The sequence below is a fragment of the Chiloscyllium plagiosum genome, unplaced genomic scaffold (assembly GCF_037043375.1).
Source record: "Chiloscyllium plagiosum isolate Xiang-an unplaced genomic scaffold, Cpla_swu_hap1 HiC_scaffold_21, whole genome shotgun sequence".
Classification (NCBI taxonomy): domain Eukaryota; kingdom Metazoa; phylum Chordata; class Chondrichthyes; order Orectolobiformes; family Hemiscylliidae; genus Chiloscyllium; species Chiloscyllium plagiosum.
Genome location: NW_028270159.1, coordinates 88,436,558 through 88,460,480, shown reverse-complemented (window position 1 = coordinate 88,460,480; position 23,923 = coordinate 88,436,558). Strand labels below are relative to the sequence as shown.

At 43.7% G+C, this 23,923-nt stretch overlaps 1 pseudogene; it reads right to left on the bottom strand.

The window, feature by feature from the left end:
- The window catches only part of LOC148146481 (uncharacterized), a 181,252-nt pseudogene that overhangs the window by 132,802 nt on the left and 24,527 nt on the right, over positions 1 to 23,923 (bottom strand).

Below are 23,923 nucleotides of genomic sequence, written 5' to 3'. Positions count from 1 at the left end.
CCATTCTGAGTTCCCACAAATCTGCCACTGTTCGCTTAGCACTGATATTGTGGATTTGGTACGCTGCCGACCATTTCCTATGATACTGTAGTTATCACCCACTGCCAGTGTGCTCGTCTGTGGAATGACGTGATTGTATAGTGGTCAGCACTCTGCGTTGTGGCCGTAGCAACCTCGGCTCGAATCCAAGTCATGGCACTAATTTCTCTATCTGCCCCAGTTTTGTGAAACACAAACGAATCAGTTGTTTTAACATGGTAATTTTCTCCAAGGTGATGATCATTTCCCTTCAAATTCTGCTCGCTCACATCTCTGTATTTCATACGCCAGAATTCAAATCCATCCGTTCTCAGAGATATCTCTCCCTCCTTCGATCACTAACTGAACTTTCCGTCCCACACCCCCATGTCATTAATTTAGAGATGCCGGTGTTGCACTATGGTGTACAAAGTTAAAAATCACACAACACCAGGTTACAGTCTAACAGGTTTAACTGAGCACTAGTTTTCGGAGCGCTGCTCTTTCATCATGTGGTTGTGGTTTCATTTCCTATTTCATTAAGACACTGCAGAATCTAACACTGACTCTCACATTGATACTGTTCAGTCTGTGCTGCTGTGGTCAATGTGGCTGGGTGAACGTGCCCCAACCCCACCATCGGGACCTGCAGACCAGTTGATCCATTTGGTTACCGCTGTTGTGAGGCCAATCCTCAGGCAGCAGCTTTTACTGATATGGACTTGCGATTACTGGGGGTCAAGCTCAGGAAAATGACACAGGACGAAATCGAGGAAAAATGACTTCATTGAGAAAGATTAGTTTCACGGGTTTTCTGCAATGGCTGAGCACTATTATCACTGGACTGTTAACTGAGACACCAAGCAAATGAACCAGGGACCCGGATTTGACTCCAACCATGCCAGGTGTTAGAATTGAGATTCAATAAATATCTGGAATTCCGAATCTAATAACACCTATACAACCATGGCCAATTGTTGAAAAAACAAAACCATCGGGTTCACTGACGTCCTTTGAGGAAGGAACCTGCTATTCTTACCTGGTCGGGTCTCGATGTGACTCTCGACTCACTGCAGTACGATTGAGCCTCAACTGCTCGCTGTGCAATTAGGGATCGCAAACAATACTGCCGAACCAGCGACGCCCTCATACTGTAACAGAATAGGAAAAAAATAGTTAATTCGGCTCTAGCTAGATTACTGTGTGCAGTTCTGCAATTCATAGTATAGCAATGATGTGATCACACTGGGAACGTTGCAGGAGAGATTCAATGGGATATTGTCTGGGCTGAAGATTTCATTTATGAGGAAAGATTGGACAGACTGGGGTTGGTTGTCGCCGAGCAGAGGAGATTGGAGAAGACACGACTGAGATGTACAAAATTATGAGGGATATGGATAGAATAGACTGAAAGAAGCGTTTCTAATTGATGGAGGGATCTAACACTGGGGCCAAGAGATTTCGGGAAAAGGCAGAAAGGTTTCAGTATATGTGCGGAAAGGGTTAGAGAGGCGGAAACCCTTCTAAACTGAAAAAAAAAAATCAGATGTGAATTTGTGATGCCAAGACATATCAGACTATGGGCTAAATGATGGAAATCTTGATTCAGGTCGTTAAGCAGTTATTTTGGACAAGTGCAGCCACAAAAGGCTGAAGGACCTCCTACGATTTTGTTGTCCTCCACACTACCGTCGTTCGTGTCCCCTCCTGTCACAGGGCTCAGTTCTGGGGGCATCGTAAATGTTTTAAACCTGTCGCACTGTTCCCCCGTCAAGGTTATTAATGCCTGGCCTTCCATTCTCGATGGGACATGTCACAGGAGTAACACAAACATGGGGTACTGGGCTAATGGTCGGATACTTGGTAGTGTGGATGAGCAGAGGGCTCTTGGTGTCCATGTACACAGATATTTGAAAGTTGCCACCCAAGTAAATAGTGCGGTGAAGAAGGCATATGGCGTACTGGCTTTTATTGGTAGAGGAATTGAGTTCCGGAGTCCTGAGGTCATGTTGCAGTTGTATAAGACTCTGGTGCGGCCGCATCTGGAGTATTGTGTGCAGTTTTGGTCGCCATACTATGGGAAGGATGTGGAGGCACTGGAACTGGTGCAGAGGAGGTTTACCAGGATGTTGCCTGGTATGCAAGGAAGATCGTATGAGGAAAGACTGAGGCACTTGGGGTTGTTTTCATTGGAGAAAAGAAGGTTTAGGGGTGGCATGATAGAGGTGTACAAGATGATTAGGGGTTTAGATAGGGTTGACGGTGAGAACCTTTTTCCACGTATGGGGTCAGCTAATACGAGGGGGCATAGATTTAAATTAAGGGGTGGTAGGTATAGGACAGATGTTAGGGATAGGTTCTTTAATCAGCGAGTCGTGAGTTCATGGAATGCCCTGTCAGTAGCAGTGGTGGACTCTCCCTCTTTATGGGCATTTAAGCGGGGCATTGGATAGGCATATGGAGGATAGTGGGCTAGTGTAGGTTAGGTGGGCTTGGATCGGCGCAACATTGAGGGCCAAAGGGCCTGTACTGTGCTGTATTTTTCTATGTTCTATGTAGGAAGGACAGTGCTGTCTGAATCAGCACGGGAAGGACTGCAGCTCCTGGGGAGAGAGAGTGTCAGTGAAAGGGCAAACACGTAACTTCTGCAACCTGCACATTGTGTTTGTGTTGCAATGAAAACCATTATATAGAGTTGTTCCTGACTGATATGTTTATTTAAAGCAGGAATCTGAAGAAGAAAACCGAGTAAACCCATTCAGGCTTGAGTGCAGGAACATTTCCAGCAGCACTAATGAGGTTGTACAGCGTAGAAGCGCGTTTGGATGCATTGAATTCCGGTTGATGGGCGCAGCTTGCTTTCACAAGGATGAGTTACCAGTGTGAAAAGCCATTACACATGATACAGATAGTGTTCAGTGTGATGGTACATTTGCTCAGTGGTTCGCACTGCTCTTAAGTCTGTATGTTAGGTGGATTGGACAGGTTAAATTGCCCTGATGTGTCCAGGGAGTGAATTCAGTAAGTTAAGTGAATTAGCCATTGGTAACGCAGTGATAAGGTCAGCAGTCACACGATGCGAGGTTTTATTCCAGCAGGTTTATTTGAAATCACAAGCCAGAGGCCTGCGGGGATAGAGACAGGAGCAAGGTCTGGTTGAGATGCTGTTCAGAGTGTCCCTACAGACTCGATTGGGTGAATTGTACTTACTGCATTGTAGGGAATCTGTGATTCTATCAGAGAGGACACTGCCAGCGTTTACTGGGCTGCTAAGACATTAGAGACAATGCTGACGGCGTTTAGTGGGAATGGAATTTTATTTATTTGTGGTTTGGAAAATTTGAAACTGAACCAAGGAAAAACGAATGGAAGTTTTCCAGAATATTTGAGGTTTGGAGAGAGTAAATAGTTGGTAAATTCATTCTTTCAAGTTCGCAACTTTCTGATCTTCAGGCATTCAAAGCCATTGATGTTGGACACAGAAATGATGGGAGCAGATTTTCTGTCACTCAGAGAAACCGTTTCCAAAATATTTGGAACGGCACATTTAGATACACAGAAGCAGTGAGTTTCACCAGGAGAGAGTCAGCCTGTGGTCAGGTAAAAGTGTAAAAGTAGGGTGTGTGGGGGGTGGGGTGGGGGGGGGGGGGGGTGTGGAAGGTGCGAGGAAACAATGTCGAATTTGGACGACTTTAGATGTAAATAAATATCGGAAACGAATGCGGCTGAATAAGATTCAGCAAAATAAATAGAGTTTTAAAAGATTTCTATTAATATTCCACATGAAACATTATAAATGGAACTGAGCAGATTTTGTATATTGTCAAGTGAAGATATTCAATAATGAATAGGAAGTGACCCGTCTCTTGGAGATCGATTTCCTTCTTTAATCCCATGGCATAAAGATGGGAGGATAATCGGCATGATGTTGGGTCAATTTGATAAACACTGAAATCTGCCAAAGTAACTGACCTCAAAACTGGCATCTTGTTTTGTAGTTTAACCTTCTGTTTTTTTCTCATCAGTATTTTCTTTAAGCTGAAATAATTTTGGAGCAAATTGAATACAACATTAAACATTCCAATCACATAAATCCAATTCACTTCCGATCATTGCAATGACCAGAGTGAAGTTGCAGCAAAATTAATAAAAAGAAACGAACAAAACTGCATTTCCGGGAATTTTACCCAGTTCAGGTTCAACCATATGAGAAGGACCATCGAGCTAAATCATCACCTTCACTTCTCTCTCCATATATACTTCTTCACGTGAGAGAGAAACGGTCTGAAAAAATTATGCGCCAAGACTAAATGTGCGGTGAATGTGACGGGAATTTCATGTTTGCTGTTTCATTCTGAGACAGTTCCGACTCGGAATAAATCAAGGACAAGGTATCCCTTCCAAGGAAGAGGTCAATTCCTTGGATTTTGCTGGTCGTATTATTCACTGAAAGTAGAAATATAATGGTGTGGATTCGATTCCGCTCAGGGAATTTCTTATCCCCTCCATGCACCATATGTGATCTTGACCGGGTCACATGTGAGCCCCTTTGCAATGAGCTGAAGCGGCCCAGAGGTTAAGGCTCTGTCACTGTGCATGTGTGGATTTGAATCCTACTCTGGCTGTTACTTCTATCAAACACAGCTGTGGTTTCCCTTTGTGCCTCGCATCTTTAGTATACATTGGATAGAGAATCTTGCTCTTTCCCTTCATTGCACCGGAGATTGGTGATAAATCGATACCATATCAAAGTAGAATTACACCAATTTGTTTATGTTGTAAGTTAAATTGGGATAATGAAAAGGAGGGCAACGTTTCTTTCCTCCTTTCATTCTATCTTGACTTTCTATGAATTTACATCGAATGAAAGTGAAACAAATAAGGAGCTCGGGTGCAATGGTTTATCCAGTGGGATTTTGAATTTTAATGTCACACTCCACACAAAGTTTTGATCTGTATTTTAAACAGTCAATTGAATTGGAAACGCAGAAAACTTTTCCAATGAAACGAATCTTTCATTCTTTCACAAACTTTTGCTGTGTGAATCATACCACGATCCATCATCCAGCGTGATCACCAAGTTGGCAACAGTCCACCAATTTTCTTTCGCAAACACAACTTCTGCACATACCCATCTGCGGTGTGCCCAGTGCCATTTGTTGTCTCCAGGCCACAGCAAATTTCTTGGTCATGAACTTATGAGCCTAGTTCCTGATCTGTCTGATCAGTTTGAGAAACCTTTTCTATCACTTCATCCCATCCCCACAGAATTCTAAAGGTATCAATAAAATAAAGCGTTAGATCAAATGATGTAGGATTGGAAGTCGGCCATTCAGCCCATCGACTCTGCTCCACCATTCAACGAACTAATGGCTGATCTGATAATCCTCAACTCCATTCTCCTGCATTGCCTCGGCAACGCTTCATCATCTTTATGGTTAAATATCTGTCTGGCACAGTTTGAAAATACACAACAACTCAGCCTCAACAATAGTTTCGGCAAGGAGTTCCACCGATTCACTGGCCCCTGAGCAAAGAAATTACTCCTCATTTCTGAACTAAATAGGCAATATCTAATTCTGAGTTCATGTTCTCTGGTGGTTTCCTCATACCAGACGGGAAACCACCTGCCCGTAACTACCCTGTCAAGATCCCATGAACATTGAACGTTTATAAATGTTATTATGTGATTATAGAGCTCCACTCCGCCTCCTTTGTTTCAAGGAGAATAATCCCAGCCTAACCAATCATTCCACAAAGCACCATTTTCTCCAGTGTTGACAACATGTCCGTAAATCTCTGCTTTCCCCTGCAGCGTCCTTACATGTTAATAAGGCAGGTAGAGACATTTATGTGAAGAACGGTTGAAATTTCAAGCACTGAAATCAGACAGCGACTGGAATCAGATTGGTCCACACAAGGACGAAATAGAGTAATGATCACTCTGACAAATGAGAATCTAGTCATATCTCATTGACATTCAATAACTTTGCTGTAAACAAATTACCCCGTGGAATCGGCCACAGAGCTATTATTTCGGGGAAAAACGTATAGAAACTGGCTACATAAACACTTTGACAACAACAACATGTTCTTGAGACATTTTTTGATTATAAACTGAACTCATTGCCACGTGAATCCTACATCGTTGGCAAGGCACAAATGAGACGAGGAACAGAAATCTCTCCGTTTGCCTAGATGGGTGTAACTTCAATAATTCCTTAAAGAACTGGACACGGTTCACGACAATGCAGTCACTTGATTGTACCCTCTTAAATACCCGCAATATTCATTCTCTTCACCGCTAAGGCACAATTGCAGCAGAGTGCACCAACTATAAGATGCACTGGAGTAAGTCATTCGGGCATTTTTCACAGAACCTTCAAAGCTCAACAGCTGTACTGACTATAAGGACAAGGTTGGAAGATGCAACGGAACGCCACCATTTTCAAGTTCCCCTCCAAGGCCCACAGCACCTTGACTTGGAAAGGAATCAGTGATAAGCTCATTGGTGAAACGGTCTTGATGGGCAAAGTTGCATACTTCAGCCTTCCATCTTTTATCTAACAATTTTAAGAAAAATGTTGATTTATGCGGTGACCAGACTTGTGCTCAGTCCTTTAGCTGTTCCCTAAACTGGTTGTTGCTAAAGTTCTGCTATCATCCACAGCCTGTGGTCAACAATAGAAAATATCCGAAAACCCTCTCAATCAACTGACTCCTTTCAAGATTAGAGTGATGTTGGAGAAGCACAGCAGGTCCGGCAGCATCTGAGGAGCAGGAGAAATGGACGTTTCAGACAAAAGCCCTTCATCAGGAATGAGAATCGGAGCATATGGGATGGAGAGATAAATGGGAAGGGTGTGGGGCTGGGGAGAAGGTAGCTGAGAGTCCTCTAAGTGGATGCAGGCGGGGGTGAACATGATATGTCAGAGAAGAAGTTGGAGTGGATAGGTGGGAATGAAGATGCACAGGTGTGACAAATCAGGCGGACGGTGTTGCGCTGGAAGATGGGAACTGGGGTAAGGTAGGGGGAGGGGAAATGAGGCAACGGGTGAAGTCCAAATTGATGCCATAGGGTAGAAGGGTCCCGAGGCGGATGATGAGTCTTTCTTCCTCCAGGCATCGGGTCGTGAGGCAGTGGCGATACAGGAGGCCCAGGACCTGCATGTCCTCGGGAGAGTGGGAGGGGGAGTTGAAATGTTTGGCCATGGGGCGCTGGGGTTGATTCTTGCGGGTATCCTGGAGAAATTCGCTGAAGTGCCCTGCGAGAACACAGCTCCTCTCTCCAACTAAGAGGAGACCGCACCGGGAGGAATGTATACAAGAAATGACATGTGTAGAAGTGCAGGAGAAACTATGATGGATGTGGAAGCCTCCATTTGAGCCTTGGAGAGAGGTGGGGAGGTAGATGTGGTGCAGGTTTTGCAATTCCTGCAATGTCAGGGGAAGGTGCCAAGCGGGAAGAGTGGGTCATTGGAGGGCGTGGACTTGAATAAGTAGTCACAGAGTGAATGGTCTTGGCGGAAAGCGGATGGGGTGGGGAGGGGGACATATCCCTGGTGGGGAGATCCGTTTAGAGGTGGCGAAACTGTCAGAGGATGATGCGATTTATGCGGCGGTTGGTGGGCAAGATGAGGACCAGGGGTGTTCTGTCCTTGTTGTGGTAGGAGGTGTGGGGTTCATGGGCGGAGGTACGGGACATGGATGAGATGCGTTGGAGGGCATCTGCAACCACATAGGAGGCGAAATTCCGGTCTTTAAAGAAGGAGGCCATCTGGTGTGTGCTGTAGTGGAGCTGGACCTTTGGGAGCAGATGCGATTGAGGTGGATGAATTGGGAATACAGTGTAAAATTTGCGCAAGAGGTGGGAGGAGGTATAATCCAGATAGCTGTGGAAATCAGTGGGTTTGTAAAAAGTGTCAGCAACACTGACCTCGAGGGATATATTTCCAACCCCACCCCATATCCACTTTTCACAAAGACTGTTTCCTCCACGACTACCTAGTCAAGTCCACGCCCTCCAATGACCCACCCTCCCCTCGTGGCACCTTCCCCTGCCACGACAGGAATTGCAAAACCTGCACCCACGTCTTCCCTCTCACATCCCTCCAAGGCTCCAATGAGCCTTCCACATCCATCAAATGTGCATGTACACTTCCACACGTGTCATTTATTGCATCTGTTGCTCGCGAAGCGGTCTCCTCTACATTGGGGCCAACAGACACCTTCTTGCAGAGCGCTTCAGAGAACATTTCCAGGGCACCCGCAACATTCAACCCCAACACCCCATGACCAAAAACATCAACTACCCCCCCAACCGACTCTCCCACGGACATGCAGTTCTTGGGTCTCCTCCACCGCCATTCCCTCACCACTAGACGCCAGATCTTCCACCTCGGGACCCTTCAACCCCAGGGCATCAACGTGGTCTTCATCAGTTTCCTCATCTTCCCACACCCACCGTATCCGAATTCAAACTTTCTAGCTTGGCACCATCCTACTGACCTGTCGCACCTGTCTATCTTCCTTCCCACCTATCCGCTCCACCCTCTTCTCCGACCTATCACCTTTAAACCCATCTCCATCCACCTCTTGCACTCTCAGCTAAATTCTTCCCAGACTCAGTTCTCCCGTTTATCTCTCCACCCTCGAGGCGCCCAGCTTTATTCCTGATGAAGGGCTTTTGCTCGAAATGTTATTTTTTCTGCAAATCGGATGCTGCCTGACCTGCTGTGCTTCTTCAGCACCACTCTAATCTTGATTCTGATTTCCAGCACCTGCAGTACGCACTTCCGTCCAACTGATTCCCCTGTCCATTGAACTTGAATAGGCCATTGAATAGGCCGTTGCTAAAGTTCCAGCATTATTTTACTGCTCTTATATTCCCACCTGCGGTTAAGAACAGAAAGTATCTCCAACCCCTCGAGACCACTTGATCCCTTGTCCAATCAACTTCAAAAATTCGTGAATGTCTAATCCAATTTTTTAATTACTTTGAACCACTCAGTATTCACACATTTAACATTGTTCCTCCCCAAATTCATTACCACCCACTTCACTGGATTGAATTCCTTTCAGCGCATTTTCTTTCCAATTGTTTACAATCTCCCTGCAGTCTATGGCTTTCTTCCTCATGGTTAACGACATGACTAATTATTACCTGATTTGCAAACTGCTAAATGATGACCCCGACAAATAAGTATAAATCATTGACCTATATGAGAAAACAATGGAACTCATAGAAGCCATGGTTCATAAGCTTGTAGAGGACACCAGAATTGGAGACTGTAAAGAAGGTGATCTAAGTTTCCAGAAGGATCTTAATCTTCTGGAATATTTGGGCTGAAATATTTCACATGGAGTTCAATCTGGATAAATGGAAGGTATTGCATTTTGCTACGTCAAATCAGAGTAGGGCTTATACAATAAGTGATAGGGCGTTGCATAGTTTTGTGGAAAACGGAGGCCAGGGATGCAGTTAAATATTTCTTTTTAGTTTGCTTCACATATAGACAGAATGGTTAATAAAGAATTATCATCCTGCCTGCTTTGAGTGTAGGAGTTGGTACGTTATGTTGAAGTTGAATAGGACATGGTGTGAGGCCTCTTCTGGAATATTGTGCCCAGTTCTTGTCGCCCACTAATAGCGAGGAAATTATTCAGCTGGAGTAGGTTTAGAAGAGGTGTACCAGCATATTGGTAGTGGGGAAGGTTTGAGTTATAACGAAAGGCTGGATAGGCTGAGAATATTTTCACTCGAGCACTGGAGGTTGAAAGGCGACCTGATAGAAATTTATAAATTATTGAGAGTTCGAATAGAGTTAGCTTTAACTGTCTTTTCTCCAAGGAGCGACACTTCAAGACGAGAGGGTAAATGTTTCAGGTGAAAAGAGAGATATTTAAAATAAGACATGAGAGGCTTTTTTAAAACGGAGGATGGTTTATGTGTGCAATTCAATTCCTGAGACAGTGATGAATGAAAGTACATTTACAATATTTACAGGATATTTGGATCGATAAATGAATTGGAAAGTTTCAGTGGGATTAGAAAAAAGCTATTCATTTATGCCGAGTCCATTACTTATTGCCCAGAGAGCAGTTCAGAATCAACCACGATATTTTGGATCTGGAGTCATATGCCAGCCAGATCAGATAAGTATGGCAGTTTCCTACCCTATCAGGCATTCGTGAATCAGACCTACAACAACTGATTCAACATCATCATTAGACTCTGCAACTCTAGGTATTTATTGAAATAAAATTCCAGCATCTGCCATGCCAGGATTTGAACACGTGTCCACAGAACTACATCTGGCCATTCATATTAACAATGCAGTAATATTATTACAAGGGCATTATTAACCCTCAGCAATTATAGGAACCGTGAGATTCAACTCGTTTAGTTTGGCATTATGTTCAGTATGGGATGGTAGGATTGAATGGCCTGTTTTCATGCTGCGTGAGTCTATGACTTTGACGCTATGAAACCGGCAGCTGGTTGGGATTAACAGCAGCGTTGACAGTTTAATAGATTTCCTTCTGGGATATGTAATCTTGCTGGTTACTCTGGAGTTTTTATTGCTCATTGAGACCTTCCCACACACGGGACTGTTGAACAGTCTGCCCCCAGTTTGACTGAGTAAGTGAGTTTCCACTACAGCAGGTATTTGAATTCCGCATTGCCCTGGTTTCTCTGTGATATCGGTGTCCTTGTACTACCCGGGGTGAACGATTGGTTCAAAGCATGTCCACGCAGACGTAAGTCCCGTTGACCAAGTTGTGAATGTGTTTTTATTCTTCCTGATGTATCCACAGGGTGTGGATGTCGCTGGTCAGGACAGCATTTGTTGCTCATCCTGATTCGCTGCTGCCTCGCTGCATGAGAGACATGGATTCGATCCCAGTCTTGTCTGACTGTGTGCAGTTTGCACATTCTCTCTTTGCTTGTGTGAGTTTCCTCCCACAGTCTGAATGTGTTCGGGTTACTGGGATCAGCCATGGGAAATGAAGGAGAATGGAATAGGTATGGAGTGTGGGTCTGATAGGATGTGCTTCGGAGGGATGGTGTCGACTGGAATGGGCCGAATGGCCAGCATACCCACAGAGTCGGCATTCTCGGATTAAGGGCCAGCTATGTTGTTCTGCACCTGGAGTCACAAGTAGGCAGGATTGGGTAAAGATGGTAGCATCCCCTGCATAAGGGTCATGCATGAATGGGATTGCAGGAAATTAAAGTCATTTTCTCTGTTCCTGAGGTCAGATTTTCATTCCAGGTTTTACTCGTCGAACTTTAACATTACCAGATCCGTGTCTGAGTCCCAAAGAATGACTCATTTATTATATAACCACAACACATCCTTCTCCAGGTTGCAGTATTTACTGGGAACAAGAAGCTGATCCTGAGCTGATGCAAGCATAAGCAGCTGCAACTGCCAATGTCAAGAACACTGATCCAAATAGGAAAATGAAATTTCGAACATTGTCACCACAAAGTTAAAGGTTCAACACGCTTTAGACACGCCAGTTGGCTGCATCAACAACATGTAATGCTTATGGCTATAATATTATTGGCACATTCAAATCATTCGATCCGTTTGGATATTGTGGCTGTGAGATCAATTCTCTTTTAGCAGCTTTCACTGACATGGACCAGAGATTATTGGAGCGTGTGGCTCAATAAATAAACACAGAGAATAATTGGGGAAAGGAGACTCTATTGGAAAAGATCAGCCATTACGGCTTTCTGCGATAGCCTACTGGATTGTTAATACAAAAGGCCAGGTGATATTCTGGTGAGATGGGTTCGATTCTCACCACACCACGACGATGGCAGAATACAAATGCACGAAATACCTCCAAGTAAGAATATGCTAAATCCGTTGTCTGAAAAACCCATCTGTTTCACCGAAGGCCTTGAGGGAAGGAATCGGCCGTCCTGAACTGATCTGGCCTCCATGTGACTCCAGACCGCTAGGCAATTATGCTGCAGAGCCACACCACATGCTGGTGCAGAATGTAAAAAAAAAGGTTCTTTCGGCTCTACCTGGACAATTGTCTGCAATTCACATGAGTCCAGGGATGTGATCACTCTGGGAAAGGAGCAAGAGAGATTCACTCGGATAGTGTCTAAGCTGAAGAGATTCAGTCATGAAGTGAGGTAGGACAGACTGGGAATGTTTGTCACGGTGCAGAGGCATTTATGAGAAGGCACGGTTCAGATGTACAAAGTAATGAGGTGTATGTCTAAGGTAGACTGAAAGTAATGTTTCCCATCGACGGAGAGATCGATCACGGGGGCCAGAAATTTAATGAGAAAGAAAGAAAGGTTTAAGTCGATGTGTGGAAAAGCATTATAGGCCGGCCGGTGTTGGAATTTGCAACTCTGTGTCCATCAGGGTCAGAGAGGCAGGAACCCTTATAACCTGAAGAAATATTCAGATGTGAATATGTTCTGCCAATACCTATAAGGCTATTGGCTAAACGATTCGAGTCGTTAAGCAGCTGTTTTTGACAAATGGAGCCACAACGGATTGAAGGGTCTCCTTTGAAACTGTTGTCCAGTGGTGCGTGTCGCCGCAAGTTATGCGGGGGTTAGGAGCTTAATTCCTCGCTGGGGCAGTGCAAACGTTTTAAAACTGTCGCAACGTTCCGAAGTGCGGGTTATTAATGCCTGTCCTTCCATTCTCCATGGGATATGTCACAGGAAGGACAGAGCTGTCTGAATCAGCGTGGGGAAGGACTGCAGGTCCCGCGAGACAGAGTGTCAGTGAAAGTGCAAACACGTGACTTCTGCAACCTGCACCTTGTGTCTGTACTGGAATCTAAATCATTTAATAAAAACAATACGGAAGCTGAAGAAGAAACAGGGTAAACCAATTCAGATGTGAGTGCAGAAACATTTTCCACAGCATCATGAGGAAAACTGACAAACGGCTCTGAGAAAGAGTTTCTCTCTCAGTACTGTTCGTTCACAGAGGTGTTTCTGTTCCACTGAAGCCCTTAAGAAATTGAATAACAATTTAAATGAAGACTTGAAATGTTAGACCACACCAGGCGATGAGTCACGTGCTGGAAACTGTGTTTACAAGCCAGATGTTTGATGATTGATAATGATGCAATAGGCTGAAAGGCCTCTCGCCATACTTTTAAAAACTCAATAACTGTCATTTTTCAACTGAATCAATATGGCAAAAACAAAGTCACCAAGAAAATTTGCAAGCATTGCATCTTTCTTCCTCGTTGCAAAAGTGTTGAAATTCAGCTCTCTCACTGCTATTTCCCAATGTTGACTTCCAGTAAGGGAAAAATATTTGCTGTTCCTTATGAAAGTCATAAATTGAACATGAATTCCTGACATTACTAAACAGCAAAGATTGCAATTCTGTCAGAGTCAGTGAGAATTTCATGTCGGAGGTGAATTCAAATGGGATTAAACGCTGACAGCAGTTGCCTTTGCCTGCTCAGGCTCAGTACGACAAAAATGATCATTCCTGAAACATTCAGGTTTTTTCTGGAATTTAATAAGTTGAATGCACAAAGGTTGGTTCTGTGACCAGAGTGCCTCGATTGAATGACTTGGAGATGCAGGTTTTGCACTGGGGTATGCAAATTTGAAAATCGCACAACACCAGGTTATATTCCAACAGACTAAATTGGAAATAGTAGCTTTCGGACCGCTGCCCATTCATCAGGTGGTTGTGGAGTACACAATTGTAAGACACAGAATTTATAGCACAAGTTTACAGTGTGATGTAACTGAAATTGTACATTGAAAAATACCTTGATTGTTTGCTAAGTCTCCCATCTGTTAGAATGACAATGTTAGCTTCACTTCTTTCATATGTAAAGCACAAATCTTTTTATTTTAAAGTTACATTCTCAGGTGAACTTTAACAATTGGTGTCAGCCCCCGTGTGATGCTGTCTGTTCCATAATGTTTAGACTGATTCTAATTTTATAAAATGAGTTAACACAGCCTTTCATGGATTCATACAGTTTTTGAGCAAAGTACAATGCAAATCTGTAAGTACAAATTCACCCCACAAACATGTGTGTGTGTGTGTGTGTGTGTGTGTGTGTGTGTGTGTGTGTGTGTGTGTGTGTGTGTGTGTGTGTGTGTGTGTGTGTGTGTAGGAGGGTCTGTTTGTGTAGATAGGGTAATGGGATCACCTGTACTTTGACATGAGCCAAGGTCCCGTTTGAGGCCATCACCATGGGTACCGAACTTAGCTATCAGCCTCTGCTCGGGCACTTTCAGCTGCTGCTTGTTCCGAAGTCCGCCTTGGAGGATGGTCACCCGAATGTCCGAGGTCGAATGTCCTGGACCACTGAAGTGTTCCCCAACTTGGAAGGGGCACACCTGCCTATTGATTGATTTGCAGTCGCCATTCATCCGTTCTGTAGCCTCTTTTCGGTTTCACCAATGTACCATGTCTCAAAGCATCCTTGCCTGCAGCGTGTTGTTTTATTTTTAGATTAGCGACAGTCTAAACATTATGGCACGGACAGAGCACACAGGGACTAACACCTTCAACATATTCTCTGGGTTGACATTAATTGTTAAAGTTCACCTGAGAATGTAACTATGAAAAGAAAGTTTCGCAATATACATAAGAAAGAAGTGAACTTAACGTCGTCATTCTAACAGATGGAAGACTTAACAAACAATCAAGTTATTTTTGAATGTATAATATCAGTTACGTCACACTGTAACCTTTTGCAATAAATTCTGTATGTTACAACTGTGTAGTCCGCAACCAGCTGATGAAGGAGCAGCTCTCCAAAAGCTAATGCTTCCAATTAAACCTGTTGGACTATGACCTGGTGTTGTGCGATTTTTAACTTCTTGACTTCTTTAAACAGGACTTCTTTTTCCTGAGGCAGAGAGAGTAGCTCTACCAGGAAGCTGTTTAATGCCTTAGATTAGTCAATACCCCAGCCCTTGAAAGAAGGGAAAAGTGTCTTCCCTCTCCCTGCACAGTCGGACAGTTCATCCTTCATTCTCATCTGATTCCACTTCCAAAGAGTTTCAAAAAACTGTCAAAACTGAGTCTCAGCTATTTCTTTTCTGTGCTTTTCAGACACAGGAGATGCAGCGATTGTGTGGGTTGGTTTCTGAAAACGAAGCGTACCTATGAGCAATGTGTGGGGCTTTTCCAGGATTGCCTTCTCTGACAGCGCTGGGACATGACTGATGTTCTCTATGATATGGAAGTGCCAGTGTTTGAGTTGGGTAGACAAAGTTTTTAAAAATTACACAACATCAGGGCATAGTCCAGCAGGTGCATTTGGAATCACGAGCTTTCAGAGAGCCGCTCCTTCATCAGGTGGGTTCTTTCTGCAGAAACTTGATGTGTGTGTCAACGTGCGTGATCTTTTGGAAGATCATCTGGACTTTAACCGTCCGTTCGTGGTGTCGATGTTACCCATGACTTGGAGCTGTTGGTGTTGGACTGGGGTGGACAAATTTAAAAATCACACAAAGCCAGATTAGAGTCCCGCAGTTGACAACTACCATATGAAGAAGCACCGCATGGAATACTGGTGTTTCCAAATACGCCTGTTCTATACAACCTGGTGCTGTGTAATTTTTAACTCTGATCGTTCTTGGTAATGTTTAACTGATAGAAGACAGTGAAAGAATTTCCGTTCGTGGAGATGAAAATTTCAAATATTATCCACCTCAGTGTAGCAAGAAAGATTAGTTTGGATGTGTGATGAATCTCCACAATGCGACTGCGCCAAGTAAAAGTCGAAGCTACAACCACCTGATCAGTCGCCAGCTATACGAATGGTTGTACCACTGGCCAGCTGCACAGCTGTGGTGCAAACAAGGACATGAGCAATAGCAGTAACAGTCACAAGGTGAACAAAGAACAAAGATAATCAACATTATTGTTTCACTTTAAATTGTCCTTCAAAAAACTACCATTCACAATCTGATCAGCCAATTAGTGAGGTCACTGCTGATCGAGGAAATTACAATTTACTTTGCTGTGTTTCCACCATAATTAGAGGTAAACTCCAGCCTAATCACAATATTGCATATTCCCATTAATTTTCAGCTTTAGATTACGTTAATGACCTTTCTGTATGTGCAGGAAACTGAATAACATGAAATGAGTGAAAAACCGGTGATTTAATCCGGTGCAGAGTCGAACACAAAAGAAAAGTCAAAGACTTGAAACATCACTCCCATTTCTCTCTGTAGCAATGCATTTTCCTGAGTTGAACATTTATAGGACTTGTCTTTAATATCTATAGAATTAATTAAGGTTCCGGAAGAGATTTTTCATAAATCAATTAACATCTGAAGTGTTGAAACCTAATTTACTTCAGATTAAAATAGTTGAATATCCTTTCTCACAGCCCAATGTCCCAATACTCCCTCCTCTTCCATGTAAATGCAAGCTGCTCCAGGTGAGGTTGAAACTCCCAACCTATCGTTCCATTGCTCCTAGCTGCTCCATGTCAATAGAAGCTGCTCTAGTTGACGTTGCAGCTCCCAGTCTGATATCCCAATGCTCCCTGCTCCATGTCAATAGAAGCGATCCAGTTGAGGTTGGATCTACCAGTCTGATGTCCCAATGCTCCCTGCGGTTTCATGTCAATAAAAGCTGCTCCAGGTGAGCTTGGAACTCCCAGACTGATGTCACAAAGCTCCCTGGTCCATGTCAACAGACGCTGCTCCAGATGAGGTGGGAGCTCTCATCCCTGGCAGCTCACACACCTCTATACCATCATAGAAAGACTGCCCACTGACCATTTCCACCACTGGAAACATTGGTGAAATATCCACATCATGAGAACCTAATCTTATTCTTAATCACCACCGAATCGTTATTTCCAAAAGACTTTCTTTCTTAAACGTTAGTTAGCATGTGCATTTTGCAGTCAATCCGAAGTAAGATAATGGTGCTAATTGACGTATGTTCAATAAAAATTGCATCCTATTTTTCATGTTGAGTAAGTATAACTTAGCAAGGACAATATTTGTAATGCAATCATACTTTTATTCCAGGTGAGGGAATGTGATTTGTATTATTTAAATTGAACTTGTTCACTGTGTGAAGTGATCAAATAGATCTCAATTTCAAGACAAAATTGGTACTGTTGTCATCCACCTTGAAATGTGGTGTCTTCTTCTTTCAGCCACACGTGTATTCGAACGAAACATCTGTTAATGACATGCGTATAAAGGCACTTGAAATATTTTTTCATGCTTATGCTTCATTAATCTGCGGTTGATACACAGTTTGGGTTCATTCCCTGCAGTTAACATGCTGACTTCTCCAGTTGTTCATAGTTCAATGTGATGCATCCAGTGTGTGCAAAACGAGAGGGAGCTTGCTTCCCACATCTTGCCTTTATCTGTATCTTATGTTCGGCATTCATCACTGGCGAGACCAAGGGGAAAGGGCGAGACCAGTGTGTAAGTCTGTCCATGCCCATGCACGGCACCCACATCGGCAATTCTCGACTTTGCATTTGCAGCCAGTTCTCGGTGCCCCGACACCCATCCCCTGCCCTTTATGAAATATCACCATTATTTTGTGCTGTCTCTCTATGCTCTTCTCACCAAGATGAATCACTTCTACCCAACCTGCTCCAGATTTCATCTGACAAATCACTTATTAAGAATCGCATTGCATAAACATGCACTTCGCATCTCTCGTTATTTCATTTTCCTGATAAAAGTTCACAGCAACTTGACTTGGAAAAGAGAAACGCGTTCCTTTTCATTATTTCAATTCAATCCACATTTCAATGCAGTTTAGGCAACAGGCTCAAATTATTCATTGAGATTTTATAATGGCGTAATGCATAGAAACTGGCCATTGGAGTTCCAATTTCAGTAAGTCAGCTGTGGTCATGCAAAAGTAGCAACACTGAAAAGTATCGATAACAGCGACGAGAATGGGATTCCAACCCCCGCGTGCAGAGCACCATGGGTTAGCAGTCCACGGCTTTAACCTCTCAGCCACCTCGTCCCAGTGCCATGGCCTATCTGACTGCATGAGTAATTGAATTGGGTAAATTATGCAGAGCAGCAGATATTTCTCCCTGGTGTTGGTGAAATGATAATTAGCATAATACAGTTCCAAATGTATGGTCTGACCTCTAGGTTGTGGGGCAAGCACACTCCCACTGTGACAACCTGCTCGCAATGATCTGAACAAAAATGAAGAAATGACAATGTAACAAGGTCTGTTGAATTCTGTGGCGATTTGAAGTCAACAGAATGAAGAGCCCGTGACAGCAGAAGGTGTAAAATTGTCTGTGAGGAATTGTTTTCCAGACTGGAGGTGAGCGCATAGTGCTCAATGTCATTATTCGGAACACCTTACTTCCGCTCAGATATTTTTGACACAAACTTTTGCACAGAACTGACAATTTCAAAATCCTAAATAAGGCTAAACTGACAATTGAATTCAACAATGCAAAAACCTTGAGCTGTATCATTTTCCTGGTCTGTACAACACCTAGTCACTGAATGATCTCAGCAACACAGTGAGCATGTATCAGAAGGAAAATGAGTGCAGTGCCAGAGCGCATACTGGGAGCAACAGTTAACACACGGGGAAGTGCATTTCCGAAAACAGGAACACTTCCCAAACAGCGGACTGTGGTGGAAGAATTTAGAGGGGTTTCCACTTTGGAATTTGATGCCAGAGACACAATGGAGACCTGTCATTGAGTCTGTTCAAGATGAAGATTTTAAGATTTCTACATTTCAAAAACAAAATAAAAGGCTCATGGGTTAGTGAATGTAAAAGTTGAAGTTGTACATTTTAACAATGTAACCATCTTTGCAATGAGTAGCTCACCACTTGCCTCACAAGGGGTCAAAACCATTGGTGAAAATTATCGCGTAATCGCAGTTACCACCCATGGAATCAGAGAAACTCGGTTTCCCAACCGTTAAGGTACAACCAGGAATGTGGCGGTAAGCAATAATGTGTCGCTCAAAGTGCTGCAGATCACCAGTGCATGGTACCTCTGTGCCAGTATAGTGGGCTGTGCTGTGCCAAAGGTTTAGGTCTGAGCCTCACATGGAGCAGCTTCAATTTGTCGTCTTGTTGAGGGGTACGGATAGTAGGTGATATTGAGCAAAGCCACGTTTATGGGAAAGTATCCGTTTTTGTGGATTGAACAACGGCCTTTTCTGGATAATGACTCCTTGATCAACAAACACACTGCAAATATTTAAAACGTGAAGAGACATGTGTGCAGAGAGAGCCGAAGGTGATTTTTCAGCAGATGGATGCCGTTTCCCATGTGCACAGCGTTAAGTTCCGGGAAAATAGATGGTGAACTGGTTTCATGTTATGCAGTTTGTTGCAAACCCGCAAAGATCATTGTAATAATAATAAAAAAAGATTGGTCGCATAGGACTGTCTGAATATTGCATTCAATTTTAGTCTGAGCATCTTTCAGCTGAAATGGTGTGCTGCAGAAACGTACAGAGGTTGAAACACACAAAAAAAGACAGAGTCTACTTTTTGGTGGAGATAAGAAAGCATGAAATGCACCTAACATCATGTGAGTGTGGTCAAATCTTTAAAGTAGGCGTTACGTCTCCAAGTGATGATTCAATTGCTACTCATTTGGATGTAATTTCCATCTGCAGTTATGTTAAAACATCAGCCCAATTTTCAATGCTTCACCTTGAATAATACGCTACAACTTTTAAGTTCATGAACTTTTTATACTCAATCTTATTCAGCTGTGCGTATTCGTGAAATGCCTTTGTGTCTGAAAATAAAAACAAATTCGAAATTAATCCACACCCACGTTTCCTTTCTTTCAATGGTAAATTCCCTCCTTGTATGTTAGTTCGTGCGTCTTTTAAAACGTTTTATTTCCAGAAAGTCATTCAGGATTTCAATAACTTTATTGAGTGGAAGAAACTCTCATTCAATCTTTTCTTAATCATTCACTAGTGGTTTTGAAGCTCTAACTGAATTGGTAGATTCACTCGAAAGAAGGAGCTTCCCCGATCTCGTCACTTCAAACCTCTCATTATGTGAAAATCTCTTTTGTTTCGGTTTAAGCTTGCATTTTTCTTGTCCAGCATTTCCACATCTCGTGAATAAGCTACTTCATTCTCTCTATCATAACGATGAAACAATTTATATCCTTTCTGATGCTTTTATGTCTCAGTAAACCCCGTCCCAGGGATTCCTAATGTCTTGCTATCCAGGAAGCAGCGTTTGTGCCCTTTCTAAACTCTTCACGTGTCTTTGGTGGAGGACGAGGTCAAGGATTACACTGAGGGTGACCTAAAGATTTCACAGTTACACGACGAACTCTTTGCTTTTTAAATATGATTTCTCGAAATCTCCATGTCCTGAGTGAGTCTCAGCTATTTCTGAAGGTAACTGAAGTTCAAATACATCACAGTAGGGCGATATATATTCCAGTGAAGACTAGTTCTGGACAGTAAATGTCATTACCAAAGGCCACTGTAGATCTGAATTCAATACTTTCCACGCAGTAATTATCGGAGCTATTGTGTATCGTATTTCCATGTTCTTGCCCACTTTTTCCATCACTTCATGTGTACTTGTATTGAGTTTTACTGAATGATTAATTTGTAAATGGAGACTTTCCCTTCACCTCTTATTCCAAGCTCCATGGAGTATTGAATAATTGTACTCATATGCTTTCAGAGGACAGTCCTGCCATTACTGGGATGAATCAGTGAACACTCCCCACGTATCCTCGAAGGCAAGGATTTCCTTCTGCAGTTTAGGAGACCATAACAGCACTGAAACCCATGTGTGCGTTCATCAAAACTAAAACAGTTGCAACAAGACTTTCAGACTAAGATTTTTCAATCTGCTTGCATTGCTTGTGCCAAAAGTTACATTCCACACTGTGCTATGTTTGTGAATGATAGCATTTTCTGCATCTTCAGCAATGACATTTAAATTTTGTCAGAACACTAACATTCACTATTCTCTCTTTCCCTTTCGGTTCCCCATTTAATAGCCTGTATTTTCTCAGTTTATCTTACTTTTTCAACAATTCAAACAATCTCGCTCCTGATTACCAATCCGAGAGAGTACCATGAATTTGTCAATTTATATGAAATGCAGCTGTCGGGCGCGGTGACCAAGTGGAAAGGCATTGGTCACGTGAACCAAGTAGCAGGAGCGGGCTGGTGGAATCTGGCCGTTCTATCGCAGTCATATTCAAAACATTTAACATAATCTTTAGCCAAATCATGTTGGTTGAAAATAAGAAAGAAACGAAAGAACTGCCGATGTTGAAAATCAAATAGTAACAGAGGTTGCTGGAAATGTTCAGAAAGTCTGGCAGCATCTGTGGGGGGACGGACTCAGTGGATCTGAAATTTTAACTGTGATTCATCTGCACAGATGCTTCCAGCTCTGCTGAGGTTTTACAACAATTTCTGTTTTTGTCTGAGACAGGCAGATGTTGCACCAGGTTATGAGAACAGTGCTTTCTGGAGGAAAACAGACAGCACGGACCTGGCAGTGTGAAATGAAACCGGAATAATGAATGAGTCGACACTGTCATGCTGGAAAAACACAGCAGGTCAGGCAGCATCCGAGGAGCAGGTGAAATCGACGTTTCAGGCATAAGCCATTCATCAGGAATGAGGCTTGTGAGTCGGCCTGAGGCACACTGCTGAAGCCTGCGCAAACTCGCTGACACATTTTCCTACTGCCCCGATGACAGCCTCATCTCCCATCGTCTCCTCGACCATCACAATCTCAACACCTCTGGGGAATTTCCCATCCACAGCCACCAACCTCACTGTCCAAGAACCCTGCACTGCCTGATTCTACCTCCTTCCTCAGACCTGTTGTCTCAGCCTGTGCCTGTCCGAATCGAGTCATCTCTTCCTACCTCAACACCTTCCTGTCTCCTCAGTACAGGAAAACCCCACCTCCGTTCGTGACCCCACCAATGCACTTCACATCTTGCAAGATTTTTGTTTCCTTGTCCCCAACGCGTCATCTTCACCTTGGACATCCAGTCCCTGTACACATTCATCTGCCCTGACGAAGGTCTCCAAGCCATCAGTTCCTTCATCTCACCCCATTCCATCCAGAACCCTTCCACCGACACTTTCATCAAAATGGCTGAACTGGTCCTCAACCTCAGCAACTTCTCCTTTCAATCCTACCCCTTCCTCCAAACCAAAGGGGTAGTCATGGGCACCTGCATATGACTTAGCGATGCCTGCCTGTTTGTCAGATGTATGGAATTGTCCACTTTCGCAGTTACACTGGCACCTCTCTCCACTTGTTCCTCTGCTACATTATTGGGAGTCACTTCGTGCTTCCACGACGAGGTTGAACAGTTTACCAACGTTACCAACACCTTTCACCCCGACCTCAAATTTACCTAGATCATCTTGGCAACGTCCCTCTCCTGCCCATCACCGCGCCAGCGAACGACTATTTACAGACATATACTGCAAGCCCACCGACTTCCACAGCTACCAATATTACACACACCTCGTGTAAAAACGCCATCCCTTTTTCCCAATTCCGCCGCCTCCACCATATATTTTCCTAGGATGACCAATTCCACCTCAAAAAGTCCCAGTTTGATCCCCTTCTTCCATAATCGCGAAGTCCCTTACCGCTTGGTTGACGATGCGCTCCAGTGCATCTGCTCCACTTCATGCACCACCGGCCTTGAACTGCATGATCCTCAAATTTCACCCCACCAACCTCCGCATAAAGCATATCATACTCCACCACTTCTGCCATCTCCAAACAGACCCTACCATCAGATATATATTTGCCGTCCCATTCCGATCAGCATTCCAAAAAAGACCATTCCCTCCTCGTCAGATCTATAATCGCAATAAGCCCACATCCCACTACTGGCATCTTTCCCTGCCACCGCAGGAAGGCTAAATCCAGCGCCCGCACCACCACACTTATCTCCATCTAAGGCCCGTAGGGATCCTTCCACATCCGTTAGAAATTCGCCCCTCTTGCTTCAAATGTCATCTACGGCATCCGTTGCACCCAGTGGGGTCTCCTCTACATCAGAGAGAAAGGGCGCCTTCTTGCAGATCATTTCAGAGAACATCTCTAGGACACCCGCACCAACCAACTTCACCAACCCGTGACTGAACAATTCAACTTGCTCTCCCACTCCGTCAAAGACGTACAGGTCCTGGGCCTCCTTTACTGCCAAACCATAACCACCCAATGCCTGGAGGTGGAAGGCTATATATTCAGTGTTGGAACTCTGTCACTTCGCAGGATTAGTGTGGATTTGAACAGTTTCCTCATTTCCCTTCCCTCAAGACCCAAGCCTCCAATTTGGCCTCTGCACCCATTTGATCACTGCTCCTTCTGACCTATCATCTTCTCCCTCACGTTCATCTAACTAGAGCTGCCTCCATTTGGAGAGTATCACACAGTAACTGTGAACATCTTTTGATGTCATACACGAAGCTGCATGCTACAAAAAGCTGAAGACTGCGGGAAACTGCTGTGGTCAGCGCTAAGACAGATGCCCAGCGGGAGACAGGTGGGCACATAAACCAGAAATTAATGGATAAAAATATTATTCTTTTTAGAAAAACCCGATTCAGACCATCATCTTAACACCGATTGATCCATATAGACTTCAGTAAGGCGTTCGACAAGGTTCCACATGGGAGACTGATTAGCAAGGTTAGATCTCATGGAAAACAGGGAGAAGTAGCCATTTGGATACAGAACTGGCTCAAAGGTAGAAGACAGATGGTGGTGGTGGAGGGTTGTTTTTCAGACTGGAGGCCAGTGACCATTGGAGTGCCACAAGGATCAGTGCTGGGCCCTCTACTTTTTGTCATTTACATAAATGATTTGGATGAGAGCATGAGAGGTACAGTTAGTAAGTTTGCAGATGACACCAAAATTGG